The 9,513-nt window shown below is 55.5% G+C and overlaps 1 protein-coding gene across 1 annotated transcript in view; it reads left to right on the top strand.

The window, feature by feature from the left end:
* Positions 1-1,000: 1,000 nt before the first annotated feature.
* ecsit (ECSIT signaling integrator) overlaps positions 1,001-9,513 on the top strand; it is a 34,447-nt gene continuing 25,934 nt past the window's right edge. The window contains exon 1 of the mRNA XM_041182380.1: positions 1,001-1,081. The gene's annotated coding sequence lies outside the window, so the exon portion shown is untranslated. The remainder of the gene's footprint in view (positions 1,082-9,513) is intronic.

Raw genomic sequence — 9,513 nt, 5'->3', positions numbered from 1 at the left:
GGGAGGGGGGAGTCTCTCTGGGTTGGGGAGGGGGGAGTCTCTCTGGGTTGGGGAGGGGGGAGTCTCTCTGGGTTGGGGAGGGGGGAGGGGGGAGTCTCTCTGGGTTGGGGAGGGGGGAGGGGGGAGTCTCTCTGGGTTGGGGAGGGGGGAGGGGGGAGACTCTCTGGGTTGGGGAGGGGGGAGGGGGGAGTCTCTCTGGGTTGGGGAGGGGGGAGGGGGGAGTCTCTCTGGGTTCGGGAGGGGGGAGGGGGGGAGTCTCTCTGGGTTGGGGAGGGGGGAGTCTCTCTGGGTTGGGGAGGGGGGAGGGGGGAGTCTCTCTGGGTTGGGGAGGGGGGAGGGGGGAGTCTCTCTGGGTTGGGGAGGGGGGAGGGGGGAGTCTCTCTGGGTTGGGGAGGGGGGAGGGGGGAGTCTCTCTGGGTTGGGGAGGGGGGAGGGGGGAGTCTCTCTGGGTTGGGGAGGGGGGGAGTCTCTCTGGGTTGGGGAGGGGGGAGTCTCTCTGGGTTGGGGAGGGGGGAGGGGGGAGTCTCTCTGGGTTGGGGAGGGGGGAGGGGGGAGTCTCTCTGGGTTGGGGAGGGGGGAGGGGGGAGTCTCTCTGGGTTGGGGAGGGGGGAGACTCTCTGGGTTGGGGAGGGGGGAGGGGGGAGTCTCTCTGGGTTGGGGAGGGGGGAGACTCTCTGGGTCTCTGTGGAATTTGTCCCAGTCCCGGGGGCGTGGCCTGGTCTGGGGGCGGGGTTTGGTCCTGGGGGCGTGGTTTACCGCACAGCTCGGGGGCGGGGCCTGTGTCTAGGGCGGTGCCTTTGGTCGGTGTGCGGGCTTTGTCTGGGGGCGGGGCCGGGGGCGGGGCTTGGTGTTTGCTCTCCCTCCGTCTGCGGGGCGGGGCCTGTGTCCAGGGCAGTTCCCGGTGTTGGGGGCGTGGCCTGGGGCGGGGCTTGGGGTTTGCCCTCTCTCTCTGTCTGCGGGGCGGGGCCTGTGTCCAGGGCGGTGCCTGGGGCTGGGGGCGGGGATGTGGGCGGGCTTGTCGCGGTGACGAGTGTGGTCCGCGCGCACAAGATGGCGGCGCCCATGGACAAGGAGAAACCGGGTGAGGTCCCGGGGACGCGGAGGAGGGAATGAGGGGGAGGGGGAGGGAGAGTGCGGGTGGGGGGGGGGAGGGAGGCGGTGGATGAGTGAGGGGAGGGTGAGGCGATGGAGGCGGAGGGGTCGTGAGGTGAGGTACGGGTTGAGGGTGTGAGGGAGGTGGATGGAGTGAGGGAGGTGGTGCGGTGAGGGAGCTGGCGGGGGTGAGAGGGAGGGAGTTGGAGGGATGAGGGAGGGAGGTGGTGGGGTGAGGGAGGTTGAGGGAGGTGGAGGGGGTGAGAGGGAGGGAGGTGGAGGGGTGAGGGAGGTGGTGGGGTGAGGGAGGGAGGTGGTGGGGTGAAGGAGGTTGAGGGAGGTGGCGGGGGTGAGAGGGAGGGAGGTGGAGTGAGTGAGAGGGAGGGAGGTGGAGGGGGTGAGAGGGAGGGAGGTGGAGGGGGTGAGAGGGAGGGAGGTGGAGGGGGTGAGAGGGAGGGAGGTGGAGGGGGTGAGAGGGAGTGGGTGAGAGGGAGGGAGGTGGAGTGAGTGAGAGGGAGGGAGGTGGAGTGAGTGAGAGGGAGGGAGGTGGAGGGGGTGAGAGGGAGGGAGGTGGAGGGGGTGAGAGGGAGGGAGGTGGAGGGGGTGAGAGGGAGGGAGGTGGAGGGGGTGAGAGGGAGTGGGTGAGAGGGAGGGAGGTGGAGTGAGTGAGAGGGAGGGAGGTGGAGTGAGTGAGAGGGAGGGAGGTGGAGGGGGTGAGAGGGAGGGAGGTGGAGGGGGTGAGAGGGAGGGAGGTGGAGGGGGTGAGAGGGAGGGAGGTGGAGAGGGTGAGAGTGAGGGAGGTGGAGGGGGTGAGAGGGAGTGGGTGAGAGTGAGGGAGGTGGAGGGGGTGAGAGGGAGTGGGTGAGAGGGAGGGAGGTGGAGGGGGTGAGAGGGAGGGAGGTGGAGGGGGTGAGAGGGAGTGGGTGAGAGGGAGTGGGTGAGAGGGAGGGAGGTGGAGGGGGTGAAAGGGAGGGAGGTGGAGGGGGTGAGAGGGAGTGGGTGAGAGGGAGGGAGGTGGAGGGGTGAGGGAGGTGGTGGTGAGAGGGAGTGGGTGAGAGGGAGGGAGGTGGAGGGGTGAGGGCGATGTTTGAGGGAGATGGAGGGGGTGAGGGAGATGGAGGGGGTGAGGGAAGTGGATGGGGGTGAGGGAGGTGATGGAGGGGGTTAGAGGGAGGGAGGTGGAGGGGTGAGGGCGGTGTTTGAGGGAGATGAAGGGGGTGAGTGAGGGGAGGGCGGAGGGTGAGGTTGGGGATTAAAATGGGGCCAGAAACAGACGAGATGTGGGTGTCCAGGGGCAGCCGAGGTTGAGCAGTGGGAGACTTAGAGATTGATCCTGGTCAGGATTAGAGAGGGTTCGGATTGAGCTGGGTGAATATCAGGGTCCAGCACTGCTGATCTTTAATCATTTCATGTCATATATTTACCTGATAGAATTACATCAAGGTCAATCCCATTGGATATGTATTTATTTAGATATGCATCATCTCAAATTATATAACAGTTGGATATATTATAAATGGCATCAAATGGTGAAAACATTGGACATATACAGCACATATATTTATTTAGATATATATGGCATCGAATGGCAGAGGGGATGGCGGAGTGGGATTGTCAGTGGACTCGTAATCCAGAGACCCAGGGTAATGCTCTGGGGACCTGGGTTCGAATCTCTCCCCCCCCCCCCCCCACTGCACATGGTGGGATTTGTACTCAGTCTTTTCATTCCAGATTTTTACTAACGATGAGCATGAAGCCGGTGTCGATTGTTGTAAAATAAACCCCCATCTGGTTTCACCAATGTCCTTTTAGGGAAGGAAATCTGCCATCCTACCTGGCCTTAGATGTGACTCAGTACCTTTGGAGCAGAGCCAGAAGCCGTTGTGACTCCAGACCCGTATAATCGGTTTTGAGGTTCCAGGAGAGTTGACTCAAGCAGACGAATAGCCGGTTTTGAGGTTCCAGTAGAGTTGACTCCAGTGGACAAAAAGTCAGTTTTGAGGTTCCAGTACAGTTGACTCTAGCAGACAAATAGTTGGTTTTGAGGTTCCAGTACAGTTGACTCTAGCAGACAAATAGTTGGTTTTGAGGTTCCAGTACAGTTGACTCTGGCAGACGAATAGCCGGTTTTGAGGTTGCAGTAGACTTGACTCCAGTAGACGAATAGCCGGTTTTGAGGTTGCAGTAGAGTTAACTCCGGCAGACAAATAACTGGTTTTGAGGTTCCAGTAGAGTTAACTCCAGCAGACGAATAACTGGTTTTGAGGTTCCAGTAGAGTTAACTCCAGTAGACAAATAACCGGTTTTAAGGCTGCAGTAGAGTTGACTCCGACAGACGAATAGCCGGTTTTGAGGTTGCAGTAGACTTGACTCCAGCAGACGAATAACTGGTTTTGAGGTTCCAGTAGAGTTAACTCCGGTAGACGAATAACTGGTTTTGAGGTTCCAGTAGAGTTAACTCCAGTAGACAAATAACCGGTTTTGAGGTTGCAGTAGAGTTGACTCCGACAGACGAATAGCTGGTTTTGAGGTTGCAGTAGAGTTGACTCCGACAGACGAATAGCCGGTTTTGAGGTTGCAGTAGACTTGACTCCGGCAGACGAATAAATGGTTTTGAGGTTCCAGCAGAGTTAACTCTAGTCGACGAATAACTGGTTTTGAGGTTCCAGCAGAGTTAACTCTGGTGGTCGAATAGCCGGTTTTGAAGTTCCAGTAGAGTTGTCTCCGGTAGACGAATAGTCGGTTCTGAGGTTCCAGTAGAGTTGTCTCCGGCAGACGAATAGCCAGTTTTGAGGTTCCAGTAGAGTTGACTCCAGTGGACGAATAGCCAGTTTTGAGGTTCCAGTAGAGTTGACTCCAGTGGACGAATAGTCGGTTTTGAGGTTCCAGTAGAGTTGACTCCAGTGGACGAATAGTCGGTTTTGAGGTTCCAGTAGAGTTAACTCCAGTAGGCGAATAGCGGGTTTTGAGGTTGCAGTAGTGTCGACTCCGGTAGATGAATAGTTGGTTTTGAGGTGCCAGTAGAGTTGACTTCGGTAGATGAATAGCCGGTTTCGAGGTTCTAGTCATGTTGAATTCAGTAGAGGGAGAGAGATCGGGATAAGTAAATAACGGCGATTTGCAGGGGTACTGTGTGTGGCTGTTACTTCCGAGTTAAACGTCCAAAGCACTTGCTGTCTCTCAGAGCACTCACCTACAGTCAGGCACTGGTGGAGCTTATCAGCTCACTTTAACCCCTCCTCTGTATATCCAAGTGGGAAGTGAGTTCACAAATCTGTCTGGGCATTGCTCACAGGATTTATCGATGAGATGATGCTCATCTCCCATTATATCCCCTTCTCTCTACTGGTGGGAGCAATTAGCTTCTGGATGTCTTTAGAAGTACCTTGTCTGGCAACAAGGTGGGCTTCCATTACCTCTTCGGGAGTCACCCTGCAGCCTTCCAGCCAGTGGCTTGTGTGCAGTTTTAAAAACTCAGGTCTATATATATATATATATATATATATATATATATAAATTGATGTATATAGCATCAAATGATAAGGTTAGTATGCAGGTACAGCAAGTAATTAGGGAAGCTCATTGAGTGGTACCTGAATGCTACCTGAAAAGAGAGAAGGAATGTGCAAGGTTAGGGGGGGATAAGGCAGGGGAGTGGGACTAGGTGGAACACTCTTTCAGGGAGCCAATGCAGACTTGATGGACTGAATGGCCTCCTTCTACACTGCAAAGGTACTGTGATGTTATCGCTTATTGTGGGGGACATTGAGCACAAAAGTGGGGAGGTGATGTTTCAGTTGTACAGGGCACTGGTGTGACCACATCTGGAGTATTGTGTACAGTATGGGTCTCCTTATTTAAGGAAGGATGTGCATGCGTTAGCAGCAGTTCAGAGAAGGTTTACCAGACTAACACCAGGAATGGGTGGATTGTCTTATGAGGAAAGGTTGGACGGACTCGGCTTGTAGCCGCTGGAGTTTAGAAGAGTGAGAGGAGACTCGATTGAAACATGTAAGATCCTGAGGGGTCTTGACAGGGGTGGATGTGGAGAAGATGTTTCCTCCTGTGGGAGAATCTAGAACGAGGTGGGGGGAGGGGGGTGGGGGGCGGGTCACTGTTTAAAAATAAGGGGGTCGCTCATTCAAGACGGAGATGAGGAGAATTTCTTTCTCTGAGGGTGGTGAGTGTTTGGAACTCTCTTCCTCAAAAGGTGGTGGAAGCAGAGCCTTAGAATATTTTTAAGGCCGAGCGAGATAGATTCTTGATTCACAAGGGTGGGGGAGGGGCGGTGAAAGGTTATCGGTGGGGGGGGTTAGGCAGGAATGTGGGGCTGGGGTTACGATCGAATCAGCCGTGATCTTACTGAATGGGGGAGCAGGCTCGAGGGGCTGAGTGGCCTCACTGCTGATTCATATGTTCGTGTGTTCACATTCATATTTATCTACATGTAATATATATCGTTTGATATTATATACACATTTATTTTTATCTATATACAACATCAAATGATAATTATGTACAATTATCCACTTTTATATATAACATCAAATGATGGAAACATTTTATAGATGTATATTTATATATATTTATTTATATACATAATATATTATATAGAAAACATTAAATGATATTTTCTTTCATGGGATGTGGGTGTCGCTGGCTGGGCCTAGCATTTATTGCCCATCCCTAATTGCCCCTTGAGAAGGTGGTGGGTGAGCTGCCTTCTTGAGCTGCTGCAGTCCCTGTGGTGTAGGTACACCCACAGTGCTGTTAGGGAGGGAGTTCCAGGATTTTGTCCCCTGTGGTGTTGGTACACCCACAGTGCTGTTAGGGAGGGAGTTCCAGGATTTTGTCCCTGTGGTGTAGATACACCCACAGTGCTGTTAGGGAAGGAGTTCCAGGATTTTGTCCCTGTGGTGTAGGTACACCCACAGTGCTGTTAGGGAGGGAGTTCCAGGATTTTGTCCCTGTGGTGTAGGTACACCCACAGTGCTGTTAGGGAGGGAGTTCCAGGATTTTGTCCCCGTGGTGTAGGTACACACACAGCGCTGTTAGGGAGGGAGTTCATATCTTGCAAAAGACACTGGCTGAGCCTCAGCTGGAGTATTGGGAACATAGGAACAGGAGAGGGCCATTCAGCCCGTCGAGCCTGCTCCACCATTCAAAGCGATCATGGCTGATCGAACACTTCAGTGCCTTTTACCCACACGATCCCCACAACCCTTCACGTTACTGTGGATCAGGAATTTATCAATCTCCACCTTGGACGTGCTGAATGATTGAGATTCCATGGCCCTCTGGGGTAGAGACTTCCAAAGATTCACACCCTATGGTGTCCAGTTCTGGGCTCGGCGCTTTCGGAAGGATGCGAGGGCTTTGGAGAGAGTGCAGAAAAGATTCAGGAGAATGGATTCCGGGGGTGAGGGGCTGCAGGTCCGTGGGTAGACTGGAGCAGTTGGGACTGTTCTCCCTGGGAGAAGAGAAGGTGGGGAGGTGAGTTGATGGAGGCGCCCAAAAGTCACGAGGGGCCTGGACAGGGTGAGGGAGGGAGAAACTGTTCCTGTTGGCGGAAGGATCAAGAACGAGACGGATTTGAGGGGATCGGTGGAAGAAGCAACAGCGACATGGGGGGGAGGAGCAGCCTCACGCAGCGAGTGGTTAGGGTCTGGGATGCGTTGCCTGAGAGTGTGGCGGGGGGGGGAGGCTGGGTCCATCGAGGCGTTCGAGAGGGGGTCAGACTGTGATCTGGAAACGAGCAGTGTGCGGGGTTATGGGGTGAAGGCAGTGGGGGCGGGGGTGGGGGGAGAGAAGTGGGACTAGGTGAGTGGCTCATTGGGAGAGCCAGTACCGAGACGATGGGCCCAATGGTCCCTTTGTCCTGCTCTCGCCGTTCTGCGGCATGTCACCACCAACACATCCAGTCCTGGGCTCCGCACTTCAGCAGGGAGGTGAAGGCTTTGGAGGGAGAACAAGGAGAAGGTTTCACGAGAATGGGGTCCCAGGGATGAGGAACTTGAGTTACGTGGATAGACTTGGGGAAGCTGGGTCCACGCTGCATGGGGGGGCGGGGGGGGGGTGGGAGAGGAGATTGAGAGGAGATGGGATGGTTTTGGCATGGGCCCAGCTCTCTTGCTGGCTTTCTTTCCCCCCCACCACCTCTTAGTCAGTCCAGGGTCATGCTTGGCTGGCTTTTGTTTCGAGGGGTTCTCGCACTTAGAAAGCAGGTGCCTCCAAACTCCACCAGCCAAAAAAGTTATGGGGAAACTGCGCGACTGACGGCTACAGTGGATCGGAACCCTGTGCACGCGTGCGCTATCGTTCTGGCTCCTTTTCTGGCCGACAGGAGGGGCCAGAAGCTGAACTGGGACCAGCCATATAAACACTGTGGCTACAAGAGCAGCTCAGAGGCTGGGAATCCTGCGGAGAGTCACTCACCTCCTGACTCCCCCAAGGCCTGTCCACCGTCTACGAGGCACAAGTCAGGAGTGTGATGGGATACTCCCCACTTGCCTGGATGAGTGCAACTCCCACAACACTCAAGAAGCTCGACACCGTCCAGGACAAAGCAGCCCCGCTTGATCGGCACCCCATCCACAAACATTCACTCCCCACAGCACCGACCCACAGTAGCAGCAGCGTGTGTACCATCTCTCGCTCCCTCCCCTACTTCTCTCGTTCCTTCCACCCTCTGTCGTTCCTTCCACCCTCTGTCGTTCCTTCCACCCTCTCTATCACACTGCAGCAACTCACCAAGGCTTCTTAGACAGCTCCTTCCAAACCCACGACTGCTACCATCTAGGACAAGGGCAGCAGACATGGGAACACCACCACCTGGAAGTTCCTCTCCAAGCCACTCACCATCCTGACTTGAAAATATATCGGCCGTTCCTTCACTGTCGCTGGGTCAAAATCCTGGAACTCCCTCCCTAACAGCACGGCAGGTGTACCTACACCACAAGGACAAAATCCTGGAACTCCCTCCCTAACAGCACTGTGGGTGTACCTACACCACAGGGTCAAAATCCTGCAACTCCCTCCCTAACAGCACTGTGGGTGTACCTACACCACAGGGACAAAATCCTGCAACTCCCTCCCTAACAGCACTGTGGGTGTACCTACACCACAGGGTCAAAATCCTGGAACTCCCTCCCTAACAGCACTGTGGGTGTACCTACACCACAGGGACAAAATCCTGGAACTCCCTCCCTAACAGCACTGTGGGTGTACCTACACCACAGGGACAAAATCCTGGAAATCCCTCGCTAACAGCGCTGTGGATGTACCTACACCACAGGGAACTGCAGCGGCTCAAGAAGGCAGCTCACCCAACACCTTCTCAAGGGGGCAATTAGGGGCGGGCAATAAATGCTGGGCCCAGCCTGCGACACCCACGTCCTGTGAATGAATTTTTATTCAAAAGCCTCGAAACAGACGCTCGGGTAAGAGAACGATGTGGTCGGAGAGGAGCTGAATTGAATGCCAAGGAATGTGGTGGGGGTGGGGGGGGCGGTGTCTAAGGGACTGACAGGAACAGGAGATGAGCAAAAGCCTAGTGACAGCTACCTGGGGGGTTGGGAGGGGTGGTGGGGGGGGTGCAGGTGTAACCAGAGCGGAGCATCCGCTATGGGAATCGGCCGGAGGTGGGAGACAATCCCCAAATAAGTCGGTCCCTGGGATGAGTAAACTGGGTTTATGTTCTCTGGGGTGGGCGCTGAGGGGTCGTTTCCAATGGTCGGGGGGTGGGGGGGTGGTTGGGGAATCTAAAACGCGGGGTTGGGGGGGGCGGCGCTGTGTCAGAATAAGGGGGGCCGATCCTTTGGGACTGAGATGAGGAGGAACCTCTTCGCTCGAAGGGTTGGGAATCGACCCCAGAGGGCGGTGGATGCTTCATCGGTGGAGGTCGGGAGAGGTGGACTTTTTGGCACATCTCTCGGGGAACGAAGAGATTTGGGGAGCGGTCGGGGAAGTGGGATCCGAGCCACAAAAAATCAGCCGAGATAGTATTGAACGGCGCAGCAAGCTCGATGGGCCGAAGGGTCTCCAGCTCCTTGGTGGCCTTCACTTCCTGTTGAGTTCTACCTCTCGCCCAAAGGCGACGTCGCTCCCGGAGGTTCCTTGAGGCCTGAAGGGGCTGGCAAGGTCACTCCACAGGGCGGGTCAGAGTCAAGCTACGAGCTGTGAGGGTCTGGAGTCACGTGTAGGCCGGAGGCCAGGGTAAGATCGGCCGATGAGCGAACCAGACGGGTTTTTAATGATGTTGGATGTCACGGTCACCTTGACCGGAAGTTGCTCTCCGTTCAAGGTTTTCCTCTGCGATTGGTTCATCAAGTCACTGAATGCGTCCCAGGTTAATTTAAACCCCACCAGCTGCCAGGGTGCCATTTGGAAGCCGGGTCTCCGGACAACTGGGAATCCAGCGAA

The sequence above is a fragment of the Carcharodon carcharias genome, assembly GCF_017639515.1.
Source record: "Carcharodon carcharias isolate sCarCar2 chromosome 39 unlocalized genomic scaffold, sCarCar2.pri SUPER_39_unloc_6, whole genome shotgun sequence".
Taxonomy (NCBI): Eukaryota; Metazoa; Chordata; class Chondrichthyes; order Lamniformes; family Lamnidae; genus Carcharodon; species Carcharodon carcharias.
The sequence above is the reverse complement of the archived record's forward strand: the minus strand, read 5'-3'. Positions and strand labels throughout refer to the sequence as shown.